Below are 26,353 nucleotides of genomic sequence, written 5' to 3' on the forward strand. Positions count from 1 at the left end.
CCCTTCCAACTCCCAGAGTTCTGTGATTCTGTTTGTATCAGCTACAGAATAAAGATGAGAGAAAATACTGGCCTTTGACTGAATGGCACAGCAGACATAGTGGTAATAGAAATGGCCTAATCTAAATCCATCTACTTTAGTCTTTACTGTTAAGAAGTGCCCACAGAAATCCCAAGCTGTCAAGACCAAAGGGAAAGTACGAAACACAGAAAACTTACCCCTTGTGAAGAAATATCCAGCTAGGAAACATTGACTGTATTGGACATACTCATGCCTATGGAGCCTGACAGCATACAATCACAAATGCCAAGTGAGATGGTTGATGTCACTGTTAGGCCACCCTTGAAAATCTTTCAATGAGGAGACACTCCTGAGTACTGGAAGAAAGTAGATGTCACTCCTGTCTTCAAGAAGGGCAGGAAAAACTATGGGGGAAACTATGGGGGAAACTATGGGGGAGTCAGCCTCACCTTGATCCCCAGAAATGTGATGAAAATCTGATGAAATCTGCCTGACCAACCTAATAACCTTCTGTGACAAAATGACAGGCTTGTTGGACAAGGAGAGAGCAGCGAATACTCTTTATATTGACTTTAGCAATCCTTTTGACAGGGATGCCCACAGTATCCCCAGAGAGAAACTGACTAAACAGAAACTAGATTAAGTAGACAGTGAAGTGATCTGAAAACTGTTCAAACTGCTGAGCTCAGAGGGTAGTTATCAAATGGCACAAAGTGCAACTTGAATGCAGTCACTAGTAATATCCAATACTTTTTGATATCTTCATTAATGACCTTGTGTGATGAGACAGAGAACATACTCACCTATTTTGCAGACAAAATGAAATCAGAAGTAGCTGCTGAGGCATCAGTTGCACTTGGAGAGGCCTGGGCATGATGGAGAAATGGGCTGACAGTAACTTCTTGAAGTTCAACAAATGGGAAATGTAAAGTCCTGCTCCTGGGAAAGAATAACCCCATGCCCCTATGCAAGTAGAGTGCCAAGCAGCTAGAAAGCATAAAATGAAATGGAGGTCCCGGTGGAATACAAACTGGCCAAGACGCAACATACCCTTGCAGCACCCTCAGCTGTGTTAGGAAGACTGCTGCCAGCAGGTTGAGAGAGCTGAGATATTGGTGTGGAGTGACATTCAATTCTGGCCTCCCTAGTATAAGTGAGACTTGGATGTCCTGCAGCAAGACCATCAAAGAGCCATAAAATGATTAAAAGCTAAGAACATCCAACATATAAGGAAAGACTAAGAGAGCTGCAACTGCTCAGCTTGAAGAAGAGAAGGTTCAGGTTGATCTTATCTGTGTACAAGTACACAATGGGAGGCAGTAAAGACGATGGAGCGAGACTCTTTCAGTCATGTCTAGTGAAAGGACAAGAGGCACCAATAGAAATGTAGGAAATTGTTGTTATTTCCTGTATTTTTCTTAAGACTAAGAAACTGGTGCTGTGAGGGTTGCCAAAAGGGGTCGTGTAGTCTCCTTCCTTGGGAAGACTCAAAATCATCTGGATACAATCTCCAGCTGACCTGTCTTTGAGCACTGGGGGTCAAAGTAAATAAGCTCCAGAGGTCCCTCCCCATCTCAGACATTCTGTGATTTTGCAAATACTCTATTTTTAACCTCTGTTGTAAGTTACAAAGTTCTGAAGGTTTACACTCATACTATGGGAGCAAAAGGAAACCATGAAGCTTTTTAGTAATCAATGTTTTAAAATTTTCCACCTGAAATGAAACACGCTTTGACAGAGCATAGGTTATTGTGTCATAATTTAAAGTCATTTACATGAAATATAGATTAGGGTGAACACAAAATGTTTTCTCTCAAGTCCAAGGAGACTTGATGCAGTGAATCCATCCTGCAGCGCTCAGCCATTTTCAGTCAGGGACATATTGGAAGCTGACATTGCTGCCTACTTCCAAAGCAATTCCCACAGCTCACTGTGACATTATTCATAATTTACAATGTACACAATTATTTTAGTAGTAAAACTTAAACATGCAATTGACCTTACATTTGGTGCCGTTAGAGTTAACACAGAGTTAAACATTCAGGAGATCCACTTTACTTTTGTACTTACTACATTCTGGTAGAACCTGAAGTTCCTCCCAGGCACAGTGGAAACATAAAGAGACAACAGCACCTGCCCCAGAGGCTTAGAGAATACAGAACAGATGGGATGCAATACAGAAATTTTAAAAGGAAAAGAAAAGGAGACAACTACCATATGGAAACTATAAAACAGACACGCTTAGCAAAAAGTAGACTTCTAATTCAGTGGATTAGCTTCAGAGTCTGTCCTCATCAAGTAGCATTCATAAAAGCTGCATTAGACTACCTCGGGCAACAGTATTATGTCTATGTTCAAATTCCCTTGCTAAAGTAACTGTTCTACATGTGTTCAAGTAGATCACATAACATACCAAAACATATGCAGTAAGGAAGGTCAGTAAGAGACTGTGACTTGGACACAAAATTAGGAAGAAGTCAACTACAGCAGTACTGATCCAAGTCTTCCAAACTCAGCTCCCCACTCTATGCTAAAACATCATTATACAGTAAAGACGGTATTTGTCTCACATTTCTTTGCAAGTTTTTGTTTCAAGTTTTCTAAGCAAGAACAACCTTACTGCATGTTTGTACTCCTCCATGTACGATAGGGGTCTGAACTCTGCCTGTTGCTTTCCTACTTTTATGTCATGAAAAGTATTTCAGAAGGAACAAAAGTGGGATGGTAACATCAGAAGCAGCTAAAGCATTCTTTAGCAAAGTTGCTGAAATAGAGGCATCAGTGCAAAAAGGAGCATTTGAATAAACCTGGATTTCAAAAAACACAAAGACATTTACATTACCATAGATGTTGCCGGCTTTACTTTCAAAAAATTCGAGTAAAAAAAAAAAAAAAAAAAAACACAAATGAAAATTAGGACAGAGTAAAATTACTATAAACTACTAAAGGATATACCACATGGGGGGACAGGGTAATTTCACACAGGGTAATTTCCATGTAACTCAAATAGTTGAATTTGTCATATTTTTGTATGTATTGACAATGAACTTCGATATCTATAACTTCATAAACTCACCTAGAACAGGCCGTGGTCCAAGAAGTAGAACTTGGAACATTTTATTGGTTTATCGGAATTACAGACAGCAGGGGAACAGGGGGACTGTAAGACCTAGCTGAGATGTCCTCATCTTGATAAAGATAGGCTCCTTGTGTAGTACTGGAGCAGAATGGCTAAGGAGAGCTTCCCCAGAGTAATATGGGGCTATGGTGAAAGGCTGCATCTGGCAACCCAAAAAAAAAACAACAAAAAAAATGATAACAGGAAGTGTAACAGCAAAGTTCAGTATGAGACGGACACTGTTCCCATACTGTGAATGCACATTTTCTTTAATAGCTTCATTAACTTAGTAGAGGCAAAAAGGAAGTTTTCTTGTCTGAGCACCCTTGTCACATTTTTTCCACGCTATGTAATTAGCTGAAACAATTCAATTTGTAAAATGAACAAATTAAATTAACTTGACTCAACTCGAATGTGACGTGCACCCATAGCCATTTGTCTCTATTAGGCAGATTGTGAGTTATCTAGTGCTACTGCACTTGCCAGAGCTGTACACTGAAATTATTACTGCCGTGAGATCTTTAAGAAATCAGAGACTTGGTCTGTCTAGCTACCTGGAAGTATGAGATCCTCACCTTTTTCTCAGTAGCATAAAATAACATTTTGTGCACTTTCACACACTTTCAGCACCCTAAACCAGAATTTATTTATTGTTTCTGTGAAGCTATTTGCACCTTTCAACTGCACAGCAGTTGGCAGTGATAGAATCACACAATCATAGAATGATTTGGGATGAAAGGGATCTTAAAAATCATGTAGTTCCAACCCCCTTCCATGGGCCACCAATTAGATTTTGCTGGCCAGGGCCCCACACAACCTGGTCTTAAACATCTCTAGAGATGGGGCATCCACAACTTCCCAAAAGTCCCAAGAAGACCAAAATATACTTAGGCAGAAAGATAACATGATGTGAAACGGCAAGCCCTTCACTCCTCCAGGCTTTGTTCAAAAGAGGAGGAAGCTTCGTAATTCGTTTTACAAAGGGAGTAGAATCACACAACAGTTCAGGTTGAAAGAGATCTCAAAAGATCATGAAGTCCATCCTTTTGTGGGAAAAGGGACACTAGATGAGATCTAGTGCCTCTAGTTGGGCATCCTGAAAATCATCGGTGAAGGGGATTTCACCATGCCCCTCGAGAGGTTATTCTAGTGACTGACAGTTCTCACTGTAAAACCTCTTTCCTACATCTGCACAAAACCTCTCCCAGTGCAAACTGTACTCGCTGCCCGTTACCTTCTCTGTATGGCTCCTTGCAAAGACAGAGCCTTCGTCTTCTTTCAGGAGCTCTTTTTAACGCCTGTGATGACGTCCTTCTTAGGCCTTCTCCAGAGTGAAAAGACCTAGCCTGTTCAGTCTTTCCTCACAGGAGAGGTCTTCTAGCCCTTTGATCATCTTTGTGGCCCTTTTTCAAACAGGAGAAAGAGACACAAACTCTTCAGAAAGCATTTCTGCCATTTGTGGAGCTGGAAGCAAATTCAAATGACTCCAAGTAGACAGGATCTGTCAGATTACAGTCCATAAGGAAAAGAAGAAGCTAGAGTTGAGAAATGATCTCTTCTATTTGCCCCAGCACATCTCATCTTGGAGAAGGGAAGGCTCTGGGGAGACCTGATGGAGTCCTTTCAGTATCTAACGGGGGCTATAAGAAAGAAAGGGACTGACCATTTAGCAGGATCTGAGGTGGCAGGACAATGGGAAATGGTTTCAAACTTGAATGGGGGAGATTTAGATTGGATAGAAGGAACAAGATTTTCACAGTGAGGGTAGTGAAGCACTGGAACAGGTTGCACAGAGAGGTGTAGATGCCTTCTGTTTGGAGACATGGAAGGTCAGGCTGGACCAGGCTCCCATTAGACTCTTCTGTCTCTAGAACTTCTGCCTTGTTTGTCCCAATAAAACTACCCATATGCACGGGACACATATTTTAGCACAATACAAATGAGACTGCAGTTTTTAGAGCTGTTGGATGAGGTGACCTTTAAACAGAAGGAGTTTGTAACTCTGCTGCAGAGCTCCATTAAGGCTTGGTGCCACAAACTGAACACTCGGAATAATGACAAAATGCTAATATCTGCTGCATAATGCAGTGAGCATTCTCTGCCTATGCTAGATGGGCAGAATTAAGGAATCCTGTCTGCCAGACATGTTTTTAAATGAGATGACTCTCCAGATCCTACCCTGGATACAACTTTACATTTTCATAATTAATATGCATCTCTATCTGAAGAGGAAGATCCCACTGCCATCCTGTATTGCATAGTATTTGCTAAGGAACATATACATTTGCAGCTTTCAGGTGTGGTGAAACAGAAATTCTGCAACAACTTGAATTAAATTTAAAAAAATTTAAAAAAAAATTAAGAACAAAGTATCACTCATGTATTTATATTAATTTTCAAATGTCATCCAACTTCATGGCATCTTACATTCTTCTATTCTGAACTCCTCTTAGACCGATGCCTATACTGACAACACTAACCTTCCTAAAAAAGTTGACTGGATAAAGCCAGAGGTTCTGGGTGGAGGTGTTGATGCTTTCGGTTGCTGGGATGGCAGGAGATGTTTGGACTTTTTCCTCACACAGGTGCCAAGATAGGCCTTTTGCAGTTTGGGGTTATAGATGCATCCCTCACACTCTTGACCTAAAGAACAGGATGAAAATGAACTAAAACAGTCCAAGGTTTCCCTGTAATTCCAATCCTCAGCATCCAACTTCCTCCTGCCCTGTCCTGCCACTGCTGCACGCTGCAGAGAAACCCTTTAATTCAAAGACATGCTTTTTCATTTATCTGTGCAATTATTTCAGGCAACTGCTGAGCAATGCTGATAGCATTTTTAAAACCTTGTTTTGTACACATCTCTACTTTGATGGATTTACCTAAGCAAAACAGTGACATTTAGCAGATTTCACACTGAAGATGATGGCTTTAAAATCAAGTAAAATATTGCACGTAACTGGGATGGTTGTGTGTTCAATAGTCACCCTGAATCCTTCAATCATGTCCTCTTCTAAAAATACCAGAACAAACAGGTGCGACAGGTAGGGTAACAGGCTCAATAACTGCCTGTGCAACAGATGAAAACATTTCATTGGCATCTTGGTGCAAAACATTGGTGACCAGAAGTCATCACAACACATACAAAGGTCAACACATGCTCTGAAACAAAATTTTCAGAGAAATGCTCCAGCATTAGAAATACAAGAAGCTCAGCTCTAACAGGACCCCTTGTCCAGAGGTTTTTGACACAACACATTTCCTAGAAGCATTACTAAGGAGAGCTCTTGGGGCAATAAAAGCAGGTAAGAAAGTAGTATGTTAAGAAAACAATACGGGACTATGGGTGATGCTCAGAGGTTATTTACTCATGTTATTCACCTACTAATTGTTTTTGCAGATATTGTATTTGCCTAGCAAATGAACAATTTGTGCTCTCCGTAAGAAAGCACTCCACTGTTCAGAACACCTTTCACTTCTGCCAAATTCCTCACCGTTATTCTGCTGCAACTAGTCGCAGCTACGCAGAAACGTCAGGAGAAAATAAAGCTGTGGGGTTCATTTTACAGCATCACTGCTGCTGACAGGGTTTTGTTTCTGAGCAGTTATTTTCATGCTGTGAAAAGACATGTTGTTACTCACAAAGCATACTTATTCTGCAAGCGCTACAAACAATAAATCCCTCTGCCAGATCACAGAATGGTTTGGTTTGGAAGAGAACTTAAAGACCACCTAGTTCCAACCCCTCTGCCACAGGCAGGGACATCCACTAGGCCAGGTTGCCCAAAGCCCCATCCAGCCTGGCCCTGAACATCTCCAGGGATGGGGCATCCACAACTTCTCTGGGCAACTTGTTCTAGTGCCTCATCACCCTCTGAGCAGATAATCTTTTCCTAATGTTTAATCTAAGTCTACTCTCTTTTAGTCTAAAACCATTGCCCCTTGTCCTACATGCTTCTGTGGTCTCTCCCTGTTCTTCTTACAAACTCCCTTTAAGTACAGGAAGACCACTATAAGGTCTCCCTGGAGCCTTCCTTTCTTCAGGATGAACAAGCCCAGCTCCCTCAGCCTGTCTTCATAGGAGAGGTGCTCCAGCTCTTTGATCATCTTTGTGGCCATCCTCCGGACCTGTTCCAACATCTCCACATTGTTCTTCTGCTGAGGGCCCCAGACCTGAATGCAGTACTGCAGGTGGGCCTTCATGAGGGAGAAGTAGAAGGGAACATCTTGGTATCTCTAGCACACTCCAAGCCTGCAGGGTTTCTTCCTCTATGTTTCTCTTCCCAGTCCAGACACCAACGACCAGGCACAGAGCCCAGTACCTCTCTCTGCTTCCCCTCTTGGCCTCCTCAGCACAGGACAGCCCACGTGTCCTCAGCCTCTCCTCACAGGACAAATATCAAATATGGTAGAGAGTGGCTTTGCAACCACATCAGCCAATGCCTTCCGGACTCCAGGATGCATGTTGTCTGGCCCCATCGGCTTGTATACATCCAGTCTCATGAGGCAGTCTTGGCCTTGCTCCACTCTTAAAGTGGGAGGGATTTGCTCCCCCAGCCCCCAAGTAGATGTTCAGGGACACGTGAGGCACAGAAAGTCTGACTATCAGAGGCAAAGAACTCACTGAGTGCCTTAACTTCCATGCCTGGAGCCAGTTCTCCCTTCTCATTTATCAACGGGGATAACCCTCCTTTGCCTTTCTTTTCTGAACAATGTACCTTAGAATCCCTTTTTGTTATTTTTTACATCCGTTACCAAATTCAGTTCCATATGCACCTTTGTTTTCCTTATCTCATCTCTACATGACTTAACAGCATACCTACATTCTTCCCAGGCCACTCATCCCTGCTTCCACTGCCTATGCTTTTCCTTCTTATCCCTCTTTTTGATCAGCAAGGGCTTCATCAGTCATGCTGGTTTCTTGCCTCCTCTGCTTGATTTCTTATGCTGGTGGATGGAGAGCTCTTACTCTCTCAGAAAAGAGTCCTCAAAGGGCTGCCAGCTCTGTCCTGCTACTATACCCCTAAGGACAGTTTCTCAGGGATCTCTTCCAACAATTTCTTAAATATCCTGAAGTTCACAGTCCTGGCTCTGCTCTTTGCTAGGCTAATATTCCTCAAGTACATGAAGTCATCCAGGACATGGTCACTACAGCCCATGCTGCCACCAGTCTTAATCTCTTTAATGATCCACAGTAGTGAGCACCAGGTCCATTAACAATCCACCTCTGGATGGCTTGTCAGACACCTGTATCAAGAACTTATTCTCAGAGTCTACTGGGTTGCTTGCAGCTCACCCTGTTGCCTTCCCAGCAGATATTTGAGTAGTTGAAATCCTCTGTGACGATGAGAGCCTGCAAGCACGATGCTTTTTGTAGCTGAGGCAAGAAGGCCTGGTCAACAGCCCTCCCCCCCACTTCTTGATCAGATGGCCTGTAGTAGATCCCAACCATCAGACACCCTTTATTAGTCTGGTCCCCACTTTTAAACTACAAGCTCTCAACCTGATGACCATGGCTGTTTCTCAGTGGCAGCTCTCAGCAGTCTATCCACTTCTTAACATAGAGGGCAACCGCCCCATCCCTCAGCCTTTCCTCATAAACAAGATGCTCCAGTCCCTAACTAGCTTTGTATCAGCAGCAAACTCAGTGAGGGTAGACTCTTCTCTCTTCAGCTATGTCACTGCTGCTGATATTGAACAAGACCAGGCCCAGAACTGACCACTGGGGAACACTGCCAGATACCACCCTCCAAATGGACTCCACACCACTGATCACAACCCTCTGAGCTCTGACAGTCAGTGAGTTCTCAATACATATCACACCGTCCACCTATCTATCCCACTTTTCTGCAGCTTACCTACCAGGATGATACTGGAGACAGTGTCACAAGCCTTGCTGAAGTCAAGGTGCACAACATCCACAGCTCTCCCTGTGTCTACCCAGCCGATGATGTCAGAGAAGGCTACCGGATTTCCCCTACACAGTTTTGCCCGTTACAATTATAGCCACCTTATTCAGCAGTAGGCCCATGTTTTTCTGGTTTTCCTTTTGATTGTGATATACTTATTTAAAGAAGGCCTTCCTGGTGCCCTTGATATCCCTTGCCAGATTTAATTCCAAGTGGGTCTTAGTATGGCACTCATATCAGAAGTCAGCACTGTGTATCAGCTGATCTCTCTAAGGTCATAAAATACTGTCTGAAACAGCAAAAGTTTTGTTATAAATGAATAGATTTCTATGGTGTAGTGCACATAAAGCTGAAATTTTCTGCACTTAAGTACTATGCTTGAAGAAGCTTTTCATAAGATTTACATTGGGGAGGTATATTTATTATTAAGTGCTTCTTGTTCTACTGAAGGAGACCACGTTCCAACATTATCTATAAGTAAGTGTAAGTCCTTCCATTAAATGCAGTTACTGCAGATGCTGTTTTTTCAAGTACCCAGTGTGCATAGCTGAATCCAGTGTCTGGTCATACACAGGTATTTACTATAGCAGCTATAGCTATAGCTGGGCATTGGAAAAGCAGCTAGAAATATATACATGTGTATTTATGACAACATATGTGTTATCTAAGCTGAAAAAGGGAACACATTATTGATTTCTTTTGAAAGAATATACCTTGATCACATAATGGCTTTATGGAAAACATAACAGCCCTTATGTAACAGAAGTGCTCCGGATTTTCCTTTCAGACAGCACTCACATATTCCTTCTAAGGCACGTAGAAAGAAAGAACATGGAAGACTCAGCTGACAAAAGAAAAGCCGGTGAAAGGGTCAGCAGACATCAGGAGTTATCACCTCTTCTGCTGCTGGGTCAGTGTTGTCAGCTAAAAATAGGAGGTTCTCTTGTTGAACAGCATTCTCCAGGAATCACAGCAGAAAAAAAAGTCGGCTTCCTCAAGACCCGTGAAATCCTACTATTCATTGTATTCATATAAAAACAGCGTTCAGTCAAAAAATAAAAAAATTCAACTGAATATCCCGTTCTGTAATAATCCTGTGTAAGGATCTCATGTTTCTATCATTGCATCTGTTTAGTGCATGAAACATGCATTCACACTTAAGGCAATTTACAATTTGTTACAGCAAAAGAAAACTGGGGTCACAGAATTCCCCATTCCAGAGGAGTAAAACGATTTCTATAACGTATGTACAAACACCACATGAGCTCTAACTGGTTGCTATTTCAGAATATTCATATATTGTGCTGCTTGTCATATTGTCATAAAATACTATAAATATGCAGCTACTAAGGTGCCTAAAAACTGTAGATGTAGTCTCACAACAGTCTTCTGGAATCTAAGTTAGGAAGGCTTGTTTTAATTCTATATTCAGAACAATGTAGAACGTCCTCACTCTTTTTACATGTAAATCTGTTAAGATTTTCAGACTTCAGGTTTTTTGCACGCACAAAAAAAGACAACAGAGCAGTGCCTCCTCAGCTCCAGTGAGGTTCCTTTGAATGAGATGAGAAAGAAGAAAGCAAAGAATGAGAAACCATAACACAGGTCCATTCCTGAGTGCAATATCATAGCAACAAGATAAGGACAGGTGAAGGAAGAGGCAACACGTATTCTCACTTCCACCCCTACCTCACATTCCCAAATGGCTTTATTTCCATACTGAAAGACTGCAACAGCAAAAGCTCCACTACATCCAGCCATTCTAGATGGACAGTGGTGAGAAATGTTACAGCTGCCACAGACATTTCCATTCCAAATTCTCCTGGCTACATCATAATTTTTGCTAAGCACCTCATTTTTAGACATTCACTCTTACACCCTCACAAGTGAGTAATGCTTTCAACCAAATCTTGATCATTTTATTTTTTACTAGAACATGAATAAAACACCTTCTATTCTTCTCTTCATTTGTGCTGCTCTCCTAATAATAAAAAGGCAAAGAGATGCTTGCACTGTTTTGCTTCTCAACTGAGCAAATTCATTTTTAAACCATTTATTTACTGTCTAAGTTATTCCTTAGTACAGCATCATACTTCTTCTTTTTTTACAGATCCTTTCACCACAAACACCTCACAGTATCAACTCATCATGCATCAGTTCCAGCTCCTTGTTATCAGATCCATTTCCTCTTTCACAGAGACATTCATAGTTACATTTATACAGCACAGCACATAAAATACACATACCACTTGGTCATGTGTTGTAAGAAATAGTCCTGTAAGAAACAGTTTTCTATCACAGAACTTCATTCCAATTATCCCTTGCCATCAAATTTAAGCCACAAAGTCAAAAGCTCTTTACAATTTCTCTGACTGAATATGGAGTATTGAAGCTAGGTTTACTTTTTAATTTACCTAACACTTACCCTCAAAGCTTTTGTGGACTGATCCCCACAGGCCTTAAAACGTGATTTTTGCAACAGACAGAGCTCAAGCCAGTTTTTCAGATGACAAACTTTTCTTTAGCGCTCATCTCAGAAGTTAGTTTCACCCTGCATTTTCATGTAGTGCACTGTGCACTGATGTCATTTGCTCTTCATCATCACTTACAGCTGCATGCTCTAACACAACAGCATTTGTTGCATTGTTAACATGGAACACATGGGCAACAAATGAAAATTTCCTGACACCTTCAATAAGCAAGGGCTGACAGCTTTTAAATTATCCAAACAGTAACAAAAGTAAATTACATTTAAGGTCAATTTTTTACTGCCTCCTTGTCTGTATGCATAAAAGCATGCCCACATAGTGCCAACAGCTAATTAGCTATGCAGCTATTGAAATCACAGAATTGTTTAGTTGGAAAGGACCTTCAGAGATCATCGAGTCCAACTCCCCTGCAATGAGCAGACACATACAGCTAGATCACATTGCTGGGAGCCTGGTCCAGCCTGACCTTCCATGTCTCCAAACCGAAGGCATCTACATCTCTCTGTGCAAACTGTTCCCGTGCTTCACTACCCTCACTGTGAAAATCTTGTTCCTTCTATCCAATCTAAATCTCCCCCATTCAAGTTTGAAACCATTTCCCATTGCCCTGTCACCACAGACCCTGCTAAATGATCTGTCTCCATCTTTCTTACAGCTCCCATTAGATACTGAAAGACATACATACATCAGGTCTCCCCAGAATCTTCTCTTCTACAAGCTGAACAGCCTCAGGTCTTTCAGCCCCTCCTCACAGGGGATCACATTTGTGACCCGGTCACAGGGTCCAACAGGTTCATGTTTCTCCTATACTGAGGACTCCACATCTGGACACAGAGGTGAGGCCTCACCAGCGCAGAACAGAGAGGCAGGATCGCCCTGCTCAACCCCCTGGCCACAGTTCTTTCCAAGCAGCTCAGGACGTGGTTGGCACTCTAGGCTGTGATGGCAAGTTGCTGACTCATGTCCAACTTGCCATCTACCAGTACCCTCAAGATCTTTTCAACAGGGCTGCCCTCTGTCTTTTTGTCCCCCTGCTTGTATTGACAGTGGGGTTTGTCACGACTGTAGAGCAAAGGAAGGCAACAGCATTGGCTTCTACTGGGATACAAGCACTATGGAGCAAAGGAAGATGACAAGAAGAAAAAATAGCTCACCCTTTCTGATGACTGGTGACAGCTCAAGAAGAGCACTATCTCTATCCAGAGATGCTACTCAGCTGCTAACCCTTAAATGCAAGTAAGGAGGGGTGGGCCCAGGGTCACTCAGGTGCAATGCTTGCACTTGAGCTCCCTTGGTTAGGTGCTCAACCTTTGGTTCAGGCCATGAACTGGCAATTCCCATGCACATGACCCAGGTACAAGACCTTGCACTTGCTTTTCTTGAACTTCATGAAGTTCACCTAGGCTCGTTAGGTGTCTCTGAATAACATCCCATCTTTCAAGCATGTTAACCATACCACACAGCTTGGTGCCATCTGCAAACTTGCTGAGAGTGCACTTGATCTTAATGTTGATGTCACTGATGAAGATATTAAAGAGCAACAGTCCCAGTGCTGACCCTGAGGGACACCATTTGTCACTGATCTCCAGCTCCATATGCTCAAATGTAGATTTTTCATTCCACAGATGAATGGAAACACCCAAACCAGAAATTCAATATAGACTTGGCTATTCAAACCCAGAGGATATTGCATATTAAATAACAAATGCTAAACTTTAATATGAGTAAGTATTCCTATAGTACCTCTTTCAGCATTTGCAGTTTCTCCATAAAAAGAATCACAACTGTTTCAGCAAAACAAACTCAGTTAGAGGCTATTGTAAAATTCAGAGTGTGCAAAAGCAGATGTGTACAGACATTATTTCAGCGTCATTCTGTTTTACTGACTTATATTCCTTCTTCTCTTGGAACCTTTACTGTAAATAATCTTATGTTCTAATGAATGCTATTCCAAATCCATCCATTTCTTTCCATTTAATTTTGTAAATTCAATTTGCTCCTTTTTCTCATATAATCTTTTACCTCCTAGGACAAGGTCTAGTATCAGTTTTCCTTTCTTCTCACTACTTTTCTTTCTTCCTGTTTGATATGTGACCCTAGTTTACTAAGTTAATTAACTGCCAGCACTTTTCATCATTTATCTCAATTCATTACACCTGGCACTTCTAAAAAGCTTGGTCTGCTGAAATTCAATACCGGTGTGAGATTGTAAGAGCACAGTCTATACTCCCGACAAGAGAGTATGACAAACTTTGAGCACCCATCTCAACTTAGGCTTGACTAGTCTTATTTCAACTGCCATTCAATGCTGAGAAGTATTCCTGAGGCACACTATATGAACAAAAAAAAAAAAAACCAAACCCAAAAGTATATGCTATCCTTAGCACAAATGTCTTTCCTTCCTTTCCTTAGTCAATGAATAAACAAGCAAGTTTTTCCTTCTAGACCCTGCTTTTACAGTACACCAATACCCTGACTAAAATAGTACCATCTGACTGTGGTCCCTGAGGCAGATGGATACAAATAGTTTTAGTATCTGTTTCTTGATTTTATTTTTTTTTTTTTTGAGCATAGTGAGGCCAACAAATTGCATAGTGGATTACCAACTGTAATTGAGGAAATACTCCGTACATCTAATTTTTGATCTGTAAATGAGCATTTCTCATTTGAAAATAGAAAGGCTATGTATAAAAGAAACAAACTCTTGGTTGGTTAAATTGAGCTGTTTTCCTTCCATCTGCTCCTTCTGCCTCTACTCAAACCACATTACTCTACTTTATGTCCATGGCATAAATTGCTCAGCTCCACAGCTGCAAGTTGATTCATGGCACATGAGATAAGGGAAAATTTTCCTTTGAATCTGTCCAACTCATAAGCAGCTCTGAATTAAGTCTTCTACAAAATCAAAGTTAGTGATCTTACACCCACAGAGGAAACTGACCTGACCTGCTAAATAAGGAGGTGCTGTTTTGCACAGTGCTTTTTCAGAAATGAAATGCCATGTGCTGTCCTCCAGAAAGGATGTGAGTGAAGGACATCTGTGCACATTAGTCCATTCAGTCTTCCTAAAGATAACGTGTACTTTACAGTTGGTATCCAGTTGCAGTCTAAGGCATCTTCTTCCCCTGCCTCAAGGTGCCAAAGTACGTTTTCAGTATTTTAGGTACCCCTGAAAGAAGCAGATGCATCTTCTCCAAATTACATCAGGTGATGGAACAGAGACAGAGACTTGTGTGAAGGTCCTCAACAGCCTAAGTCAAAGACACAACCCTCTGTCTACGGCCTTCCAACTAATTCCTTACCCACCTCTCAAATCCATCTCCCTCCAATTTAGAGAAAAGGACGTGGTGGGGGACCAGATCAAAGTCCTTGCACAAGTCCAGATAGATGACACTGCTTGCCTTCCCTTTGCCTACTGACATCATCACTCCATCACAGAAGGCCACCAGATTGGTCAGACACGACCTTCCCCTGGTAAAGCCATGCTGGCTGTCTCAGATCACCTGCTCATCTCTCATGTGCCTTAATACGTCTTCCAGAAGGATCTGTTCCATGATCTCCCCAGGCACAGAGATGAAGCTCACCAGCCATACATATGGCTAAAGAGCCTGAACACTACCGTTCTGCTCTGAGCTGGGACCATTTTAGATAGAAAATACCAGACTGTGCATTTTTACACCTTATGGATATGCTTACACGATGCCTATTTTAATGTGCTTGATGGTCATCTGTAATTCCAGCTGTAAATGGCTGCAATTTGTACCTCCCCTACTAACTTTCATTAATAATGAAAGGAAATAAGACATAAAAACCTCATAATGCACAATAATGGCTGTCTTGCTCACACAGGCAGCTTGCCCCTACAAAGGCAAACCCAAACACTGCATTTTCATTTACATTCTGAAAATAAACAGTTTGATTTCTTTTACACCTTTCTATCCCATTTAGTAATAATGTTCGCTCTTAAGAATAAAAAGAGTGGCATAATCTAACATACTCCAATGGATTCTTCAGAGTCATTAAAAATGACAATTAAGAAAACACTGCTCTCCATCAGGACTGCAAATTATTTCTGCGCACTCCTCTGAGATCTGTACACTGCCTCCTCAACAGTTCTGCCTGCAATTGAGGTTGATTGAGCTAGGGTACACAGGGAATATCTAGGTTATTGAGAAGTACTATAAAAATTCTTTAAATAGATCATTATGGGCCTCGTATAGCTTTTATGACAAAGAACAAGGCAAGAACTGTAGTGTACCATGCCAACACCCTGCAGAAATCTCTGAAGTAATAGTGGCGAAGAGTTAGAATCATAGAATATTCTAATTTGGAAGAAACCCACAAGGGTCACTGAGTCCAACTCCTGGTTCCACAACGGATCACTCCAAAATACATCTTTAGAGCAATGACCAAACACTTCTTAAACTCTGGCAGGCCTGGTGCCGTGACCAATCTTCTGGGGAGCCTGTTCCAGTGCCCAGCCACCCTTTGGCAAAGAACCTTCACCCAACAGTCAATGTGACAAGCCATACGAGGAACAGCTGAGGGACCTGGGATGATTTAGTCTAGAGAAGAGCAGGCTCGGGAGGGAACATATCACTCCCTACAACCACCCAAAGGGAGGCTGTGGTGAGGTGGGGTTGGCCCCTACTCCTGGCTAACTAACAATAGGACAAGAGGGAATGGACTGAAGTTGAACAAAGGGAGATTCAGGTTGGACTTTAGGAAAACTTTCTTCTCCAAAAGAGTGGTCAGGCACTGGGATGGGCTGCCCAGGGAGGTGGTGCAGTCACTGTCCCCAGAGGCGTTCAAGGAACGTTTGGACGTTGTGCTGAGGGATGTGGTTAAGTGGGGAAAGACTGGTGATAGGTGGACAGTTGGACTGGATGATCTTGGAGGTCTTTTCCAACCTTGGTATAACCATTTCCTTTCCTGATGAAGGATTATTATTTATATTATTTATATTAAGACAGACTCTTTGCTCTGTCTGTCAAAATCTATCTTGTCTAAGCTACTGCTAGTCTCATGTCACCTCTTTAATTTTTAGGTCACAGTTGGAAAATCTTCTGAACCAAGAAGGAAATGAGAAAAGTTCAAGGAAATGCTGACTCCACAGGCTTAAGAGAAGAATCAGGCTGCTGTCACTATACACGACCAATTCCCATTTGACTTTGGGTTTTCAGACTAGAATACATGTATCCAGGAACATAACCTGTTTTCAGGACTTTTTTTTTTTAAAGTAGCTTCATTCATTCATTTCATGGAAGTATGGGTCTTAGATGCACACACTGGTCTTCTATCACTTTTAGTTGTAGGAAGATACCTTCAATTAGAGAACAAATTTTATTGTAGACAATCTTAAAAGACTATAACCCAACATTTAGAGTTACAGTAGGTTGTTGCATAGTGGCTATGTTTGATATAAAACTGAAAAGCTTATTTCTGAGAAGTATGCACATACTTAAAGTTGAACAGGTGTTACTTGTCAGTCCAATTCACTGCCAGAACCCATAGAGTAACAACACTGCTATTCCAAACAATTCACCATACTTCTTCACATGACAAGCTGTGATGTAGTAATTAGGATGTATGAGGTTTGATAAATGCAAGGTATTTAAAAGTTCTGTAAAAACCCACTCTTGAAACCCCTTACTTAAAGGAGTCCATGCTCACTTCAGGATACCTATGTACTCAGTAGGAACACTTGCATGCATCAGGGTAAAGACTGGCAGGATCAGGCATTAACTGAATGCAAGCTCTTTTCTCAGACACTTATTTCAAAGGTAGAAAAGAAATCAAATCAGAACTTCCACCATTGCTTAGACCAAGAATAACATATTATTAACCTATGACTGAAGGTTTTAATTCTATCCTACAGTACAAGTACAAAGAAATACTAGAACAAACATCTAGGACTCAGATGTGCTCTCATTTATACAAAGGTAAACCTGGACAGGAGCCTTTGATTTACATCAGCACAGCCAAGAACAATTCCCCAGGAACTGCTTCCATTGCTGAGCCCTTAACAGCAGTCTCCAGAACAAACTCAAGTCTTTCTGCAGTCAGAGGAAGCCTTCACAGCACGAAGCCTCATAAAACCACAAAGACAGGCTGAACTGAGAATAAGGGATTTTGGGAAATACTAACTGTAATACTGAAATGAGAATACTGCATGAGAATATGGTGATATTACATTAAGAATATGCACACAAAAGGGAAGATTATGAATCTACAGTTACCAAATGCTACAACTCTCCAAAATATGGAGGATATGCTGCTTGTTTATACTCTCTGATAAAGTTGTACATACCCCAAAGGACTCAATCTTTTGTTTCAAAGGCAGTAAGTACAAAATGGAGCCTTATACTAGCCTCAAGAACTCTTCTTGAACTTCTTCTTGTCACAAAGAACAATTCAAAAATTCCTTTTATTTCTCTCTTTCATATATAACACTAATCAGCTTCATTTATCCATGTATACTTTCAAAGGTTTTCACAGGTTTTTGAGTCAAGACTCAGGAAAGTCCTTTTTGAAACCTTTGATGATATAACAGACATCTAACAACATGAAAAATCACAGCTGAAAGGCAGCCCTGAATAAATGACCTTGACAAACATCAGGAAGAAGAAAGGAGCAAGAAAATGATTCTAGGTCCAGAACTTCTGGAAATCAACCATATCTGAACTAGAACTGGTATGCCTGGCACTGCTCCTCCCTTTATGCAGGGTGAAGAACGGAGAAGTCCAGATGTGCTGCTGTGGAACCATGACTTTCCCCTAATCAGCAAACACAAATTGTTCAGCTGAACATAAACGCTGTACATAAAATTAGCTTGGAAGTAAGACTGAAAATTAATGTGAGCACTTCCACACTGTGATTAAACATAATAGGGTCAAGACTGTAACGTGTACTTCTGAACATTAAACAACATCATATAAACGATGCCATTCAAGGTAAGTGCATGTATACAGCCATAAAAATCCCAAACAAGTTTCCCATGGCTTCACTGATTTCTTAGGTTTGAAATCTGCTGGAAGGTAAAATCATCCACTATTCTGAACAGCTGGGTAAGGTTAGAACTGGGTTAGCATTACTGTAAATAAATTTAACAGTTCAGCTGATTGACAACGTTGCACAGCCTGAAGAGATGGCAAAAGGTCCAGTAACAGTAATGTGTGGAGAAACACAGCGAGCTCCTCTCTCAAAACACAACTGAAAATTCACTACCAGGAAAAAAGAGAAGAGGAAAGGAAGCACAAAGCATGGAAGTATGGTGTCAATTCTGATGGTGCATCAAAATTTTCATGAACCAAAGCACTTTACAGCAATCATCATAAAGAGTTGTTTATTATGTCAGAATTACAAATTAAACTTCTGAGCCTGTGTTCTACACCCTGGGAAACAACTGCTTTTAATGCATTACCTCTTTAACTCAATCACACTATCAAAGAGAGTTTGTGAGAAAAATCATTCTTGAGAGCCACAGAGGAATTTCATTCTAGCAGGTCAGTTAGCAGAATCCTAACCTATACAGCCCTTAGCCTTGGAGTAACATTTGGAAAGCTCTGAACTGCAGAGATTGGGCTTCATTCCGACTTTTGTCTAACAGATTTATGTAATGACTGCAGAGCCTCCATGGAGGCTCCAGCTTCCTGCCTTTATCGGTTGAAAAAACTGCACTGAAAATCTGAAGGAAAACAACTGTTTCTCCTGCTGTTCACCAGCCAGCAGAGGGAATTAGGCAGGATTCTTCAGCCTGAAGTTCAAAGACCCTCCTTCCTATTCCTCAAGCCCAGCCTATCCCCTCCCCAAGTATTTTGACCTTTCCAGTGTTTATGATGCACTTTCTCTAGCAATTGTTTCTGTCTCATTTCCAAAACTGGACGGCTATCTTTTTAAAAATAAATAACACAACAATTCTTCTAATCAATACGTTCGATGATCCATTTTGAACAGCATGCCAACCTCGAGGCTGACATGCCTTCGCATCACCCACGCAAGGAACATGACCTCAGCTCACAGAAGGGAATCACACATCCCTCCCTTCATTAATTACATCGTTTCTGTGGTTAGACAGGCATGCTCCTGTTGCTGTTTTTGCTGCATTTATTGTTATATTATTACTCATCGAAGTCAGTCCAGCTGTAAGATTTTCAGTTCAGCTACAAACAAGATTGCTCCAGCTCAAGCCAATGACAGCCCATCATAGCAGTGATGTGAACAGACACGAGGGCTCACAACCCATGTGCTGATGAGCCATGGTGAGGGAGAGGCAGCGCCAAAGAAGGGGGTGAAAGAGAGAGAGACATCAAGATAACACAGATCCTCACAAGCTCAAACAATGAGCAGATTTACCCTAGGAGATGACCTGTTTTCAGTCAGATCAGTGGCAACCAGTTTTTTCATTGATTCAAAGCTGGTTTGATGTGCCAAAGATTTAAAGACAGTTACTTAAGTTCAGTTCTAGATGGGAAAAAGAAAATAATGTATGGAAATGTAAGATTCAGAATCCTGCTCTGTTCAATGCCCTGGACAAACAATCCCAAAGTCTTAGAACTCAGTGAGACTTGAAGACGTTAGGGATATTTTTCAGGGCTAAAGGTTTGCCACAAGAATTACTGGACGAGGCTGTGAGAACCTCCGCAGGATAGTTTAATTCTAAATCTGACTGTTTTACTTTTCCTCTTTTCTTTACCTGTCCTCCTCCTAAATATTCTGAAATTACAGATGTCTTGTAATTCAGATACAGTAAATACACATTAAATGTGAGGAATTTGCCTTGCAGCCAACACACAATGCATGCTTTTCTGTATATCTGAGAAGCCTCATTTTCAGCTGTTACCAATAAAGTCTCACTGGAAACACTAATATATATATATATGTATATATATTTGTATATACTGAATGGCTCTTCTCAGAAAACTGAATTTACTTACCATTCCAGGGGCCCCAAATCCCTGATGCACCCAGATTTGAGCTCCTACCTGTGCAGGCAGGGATGTGGACACTGGGTTCGAGATCCAGTTCAGAGTGAGAAGCGTGTAAGCAGCATAACACAGCTACTCACTTGAGCTCCTGGGCACAAAAACCTGAGCACAGACAGCACCAGAACTGGCTGATTTTTTATTTCTTGCCCAGCTGATACCAGTCTATTCATTCTGCTAATGGAGCCATCAATGGAGGGCTCAGGCAAATGGCTCTAACTCAACCCAACACCATTAATCTTTCAAAGAGCTCCTTGTGCAGATCATCTCAGTCCAAACAGTATTTGCTTCTTCAAAGCTCTGAAAAAAGATATAATAATCTCCATAATCACTGGCATGCATGGTTTTTCACCTAGGGTAGTGATGCCGAAAGGATACATTTTTAATGTATTTATTTTTGTTTAATTGTTGTTGCTTTAATATTCCTAGAATCTTCCTTACAATTCTTTTTCCTTTTAAACACTCATGTTCTTTTCCATGTGCCTAATATTGATTTACCCCCTGCCAGCTGTGTAGAACTCCAATTTAACACACCTTAGTTGGAACCTTTGTTATCAACAAACTTGAGTTCTGCCAAGATTGCTCAGAAAATGAAATGCACTGGCTGACCAAGTAAGCACAGAGAACCATTATTTGTGTGGATATCCTGTAAACAAAGCCACTTCGTGTTAATTTTTCTCAATAGCTGGCGCCACATTTAACAGTTTTAATGACCCCTACTACTTTTAATTTAGTTATCCGGAATCCTGAAAGACAAAGAGATTGTTTGGCACCTTTTCTAACTCAGAGTAGGAAGATGTTAAAACGACCTGATTCAATTACAGCCATTTAAACTCTCCCTTTTGTTTTCTGCCATTAGGAAAACGTACCACAAATGTCTGTTCCACTTTGAACTTTCAGATTTTATCATCATTACAGTTCTGAAACGGCACATCTGCTGGTATAACCTGAACATTTAACAGAGATGTCAGCTCATGTTAGGAAGCTGTGAGACTATCCTTTTTCTTTCCCCCCCCCCGAGGGTGAAAAAGATGCAGAGACTCTAAATATTTAATAGGAATAATGCTCCAGAAATCACTCTTCAGTGTATTCACACGCACCTAAGGTTAGTGGAAGCACTGAAAGTCTTTGAATGTAAAGCCCTCATCCTAAAGCACACTGCCTTTTAGCATGACGTTACAAATGAGTTTTGACTTGGTGAGGGCAGCAAGGCAGCATCAAGGAAGCAGAGGGACTCTGGCCCCTCTCTCATGGTGAGTCACAAAGCCGAGCATCAGCCTGTCCTTCTGGGAAGTCAGGTGAAAGCCAGACACAACCATCACTGCTTGTCCTGCATTAGCCAAGTCTTCAAACACTTTTTTTTTTTCAAATCTTGGTTCTGCTTAACATTCAACCGCGCCACACAGAACCTGAATTCACTTCGGTATCTTCACCCCACTGAAAAACAAAAGCAAGGAGCAGGAAAAAGGTCTTCCACACAACGAGACACCAGGCAAACAAATAGAAGCAAGAGTATGACTTGTGGCTAAACTGCCTCTTGAAATGGAATATGGGTTCAGCTGTGATGCAGAATAAGAACATAAATGATAACTCACCAGAAAAGAAGGAAAAGCATCTTGAAGTTATCAAGATTATTATGAATACTTAAAGATACCTGACTGATTAAAAAAAGCAATGAAGGTTCATTGAATATAAATGGTTTAACGATCACTGTGATGAAGACATTAATCTGAGCAGGGAAATGTGCAAGTCAAATAACTCAAAATGGATGCCTTAATTAAGCAAATAAGCTACTCAACTCAATGCAGTGTACGTGTTGCACTGAGTCAGAGTCTCTCAGTTTCTCTTGTTTCAACTTTTTTGGAGATTTTTTAAAAAACAATCTTGATCCTCACCATCTGTATACACCTGACAAAGTTTCTAAACCCTAATGAGACTTATCTGTAAGAAAAATTCAATAATTCTGGTCCCAGAGCACCTACATAGTTTTTAAAATACGATACAGCTTCCTCGACCATTTATAGCTTTAGAAAACATTCGGAGTTTTTACTGCTCCTGTTTTCTGTTTCTTCCTTTAATAACACAAATTGAAAATGTATTTTATCTTCTGTTCAGTCTCAAGATGCTTCCCCACCTTTCTGCCCTGCAAAGGCAGGACACAGCAATCACATCCAATTCTTTTGTGCTCCCGATTGCTCAAGATAAGCAAATCATTGCCAGGAGCAAGTTAACAAGGTAACAGCTGTACTCAGACTTCAAAAGACAGCATGCGTGTGCAGGACACTAGGGTAGGTCAGCTACTATACAGGCAGTTCCCACCAGCTATTCTTGCACAGGATTCCAAAGCGAAGCAGATCTTCCACTACAGAAGTACAACTTTTTTACAGAGGGTTTCCACAGTACATCAAAAGCTGTCCAGCATTTGCTTGACTCACAGTTCCCTTCCAGACAGTACTGCGTTTAGTGCCTGATACAGGACAGATTACTTAGCAGCAACCTCAGAATGTCCTGAAATTATTCTCGGAATCAAACGTGACAGCAAAGAAAAAGGGAAAAGCATCCAACTGCTATTTCAACCCTGCCTGAATCTTCTTTTAAGAAGAAATGCACCTGTTTTACAAGCAAAGACCTGCTAAAGGAGGGAAAAAAAAAAAACAACAAAAAACCCACACCCAACTACCATACTGAAAACTGCACATATTTTAGGGCTTTGAAACTGAAGCCCCAGAAACAAATCAGGGCTTTATTAATGGATACAGTGCCGATAGATGTGGGGCACTGTGGTATTCATACACAGGGCTCTACCACATTTATGTACTGAGCTGAAAGTTTCCTTTGCGTGCCGTTTTAAAACCATTTTATAATTAAGACCTAAGAGATGACAGACATTTATTGACAGCTAACACACTGCTCCCACTATGTATTATTAGGCACAAGACCAGAGGCACATGGCCAAGTGCTGTTCATCTCCTAACAAATGCAGTAATATCTCAGATCCACACTGCCTGAAAACATCAGGCAATATTCTGTTAAAGGCAGAAGTCTTGAGATTTCAGAGAAATGGACACACTGATTAAACAGCTAAAAGTGACCCGGAAAAAAAAAACACACATGCCCAATTTTTAACCTTTCTTCACATAAAGAATGAGGAACAAAAAAGGAATACTATCCCTTCCCCCACCTTACATTTTCCTGTAGCAGTACCAAATCTGATCTTCCATGCTTGGCTAGAAACCTTTCCAGGACCCACAGCAAGGCCAAATGTCTACTGGCTTATCCATAAGGGAGAGGAAGTGCTGAGTGTTCACTCGTAGTTTCCTTCCATACCCTCTACTTATTGCTCTAGGGAAGACTTAAAAAGAGCAAATAAAAGAGGTATGTGATCCTCTGAGCAAAGCTGAGTTCTTTCTCTGAAGGTCATCCTCAAGGAATTCCAGCGTGGTGGATAAGGAGACCTGAAAGAAGCCTCTCCTGCTGAACAACTTTGGCACTGCGGGCTGCACCAAGTATAAGTCCTCAGCTGAAGTCCGCCAATTTTATGGACTCAGCCAACCCTCCTCAGGAATAAAAGATGCGCCATAAAGCTCCTACTTGTAAAAGTAACTCCTGAACTGACGCTGCACAGGAAAGAGAGCTCATCTCTTAGGGAACGGCACTGGGAAAGGTGACCACGGCCATCGGGAGTCTTACAACAATCTCGTTTGGGACAAACCTCAACCCCTGCGTTGAGGGCATGTCATCACGGCTCAGTGCGTTCACAGCCAACGCAGAGCCTCGACCTTGCTTCACAATTTACAATTCATTATTACTGATAACGTGTCAACACCCAAACTTTTAGTAACACGCCTAACAAACATCACTACAACTGACACGCGCACTCGGAGCTTAAGATCCGAACTGAAATCCGCAGTCAATCACACTGGCCGTACGCGGCACTTCGTAGATACAGCAACCCGACCGAATGTCGACCAGACCTCGAGAGAGATCCCGGAGCCCGGCCGGAGCTGGCTCAGCTCGAACTCCTGGAGCGTGGCTCGTCTGCGCTCGCATGTCAGAGTACGTTACCCCACGCCAGTGACAGCCCAGGAAACCCCATTTCTAGGACTAAAGAGAAACACCCTAAAAGGACGAGGGGAGAAGTGCTCCGCCCGGCAGTCCCCGAGCCCCCCAAATGACGCCGAGCTCCGTTACCTTCAGCGCTGTGGAGCCGCGCCACTGAGCCGGCAGCGCGAGGGTCCCGGCTTGCGGGGGTCCCGGCTGCGCCCCGCCGGCCGCCTTTCCGTAAAAGACGCGCAGGACCCGCGCGGTCGGCGGCCCGGCCACCTCAGCTCGTCCCCTCGCACTCACGCTCCCCTCCGCCGCCGCCAGCCGCAGCCCTCTCTCACCGCGGGCGCTGCCTCCCCGTCGCCGGCCGCCCTCCGCTCCATCGCGGCGCCCCTCCGCCCACCGCCAGCCGACCGCGCAGCGCCGCCTGCCGCCGGGGGGCACGCTTGGGGAGGCGGCCATTTCGCGGCGGCGGCGGGGCAGGTGCCGTGCCCGGCCCTTCGCCGGGGCCGTTTTCCTCGGAGGGACGGCGGGACGCCGGTAACCGCCAGGCTGGGAACGGGCCGCCCCAGGGCGTCCCGACGGCGCGGGGCTGTCCCGGCAGGGAGGTGCCCCTGCGGGCGGCACCGATGTTGTTACCGATCCGCGAGCGCGGCAGGGAAAGGCGCCCCGGGTGGTCCCGGTTTGAAGCTGCCGCCTGCGAGCTTAAACCTAACGCGGTCCCGCGGGTGCCGCTCCTCCCAGGTACGTTTACCCCTTCGAAATCCTGCCCTGGGCTCGGCGCCCCGGAGAGCTGCGCGCTGAGTTCCTGCATCGCTCCGCCGCCCCTGCCCTGTCACCGCGACCGGGAATCCCAACGTGGAAACGCGTTGTGAAGAAGCGCCCGACCGCCCCGGCGAGGCAGGGCTGCCGAGCGGAGCTTCTCCGGGGGCCCCTCGGGCGGAGTCAGCGGGGCGAGGCGCCCGCAGGGACCGCGACCGCCGTGCCCGGAGCCGCGAGCGGGACTCGGGGAGCCGTAAAGCCTCGCGCTGCCCGCGTGTGTGCAGGGACGGGCCGCGCACCCACAGGAGGCAAACAGCGAGCGGAGAGTGACGCCTGCCGTGTCTGTGGCTGTAACCACGCGGGCATCGTCCTGCGCTTCCAGCCGCTCCTGCAAATAGCTGCTGCTCCAGGCTGCCCTGGGTCACAGCGCCTCGCTTACGAAAAGGCTGAAGGGCGTTGAAGTGTATTTCCCGCCCCTGCATCTTTGCCCGTTTCTTCAGAACGTCTCTCCTGATGGTTTCTGGGTCCTGATTTTTGTCAGTCCTAACAGTCTGTAATTTATGTACTGTTTATGCTGGCATTCGTTCCAATTTCTTTCAGTATTTCTTCTGCCCCTTCCCCCGGGGAAAACTTCTGTCTAGCTCTGCTCTTTATTATGCTTTTTGCCTCTTAAGACTGAAGCAAAGATTACATGTAGATTTACCAGTGCCTTTTCTGAGCAAATCTGATAGGAGACTATAGGAACTTGATAAAGGTGCTAATCTCGGGCTGCTCCTTGCTTGGACATCAGCTAGCTCCACATGTCTCAAACAAAACAGTAAACCCTTACCTTCAGTAAGCAGCTGTGAGGATGCCTGTTACAGAAGCATGGTGAAAGAAGCCAGTGAGTTGCACACCTTCTGCTGTGTGATGCTTTCTGTGCCCAAGTGTTTGTTCGTCTAGCTGTGGGCATTGGGAAGGCTCTTTGTACATACATACAGATGTCATCCTTTTACTAATTGCTGCTTACACTGAGTACAAAAATCTATC

At 43.0% G+C, this 26,353-nt stretch overlaps 1 protein-coding gene across 3 annotated transcripts in view; it reads right to left on the bottom strand.

Annotated features, from left to right (window-relative positions):
- KCNG2 (potassium voltage-gated channel modifier subfamily G member 2) overlaps window positions 1-25,380 on the bottom strand; it is a 63,823-nt gene extending 38,443 nt beyond the window's left edge. Inside the window, exon 1 of one of the 3 annotated variants that reach the window (XM_042869469.1) lies at window positions 25,317-25,380. The gene's annotated coding sequence lies outside the window, so the exon portion shown is untranslated. Of the gene's footprint in view, window positions 1-24,709; window positions 24,786-24,903; window positions 24,928-25,316 lie in introns of those variants that run through there. The other 2 variants (XM_042869467.1, XM_042869466.1) reach the window with 2 other exon arrangements.
- Window positions 25,381-26,353: the final 973 nt, after the last annotated feature.

This window comes from Lagopus leucura, unplaced genomic scaffold, assembly GCF_019238085.1.
Source record: "Lagopus leucura isolate 7727_CA_CO unplaced genomic scaffold, USGS_WTPT01 Super-Scaffold_100002, whole genome shotgun sequence".
NCBI lineage: Eukaryota > Metazoa > Chordata > Aves > Galliformes > Phasianidae > Lagopus > Lagopus leucura.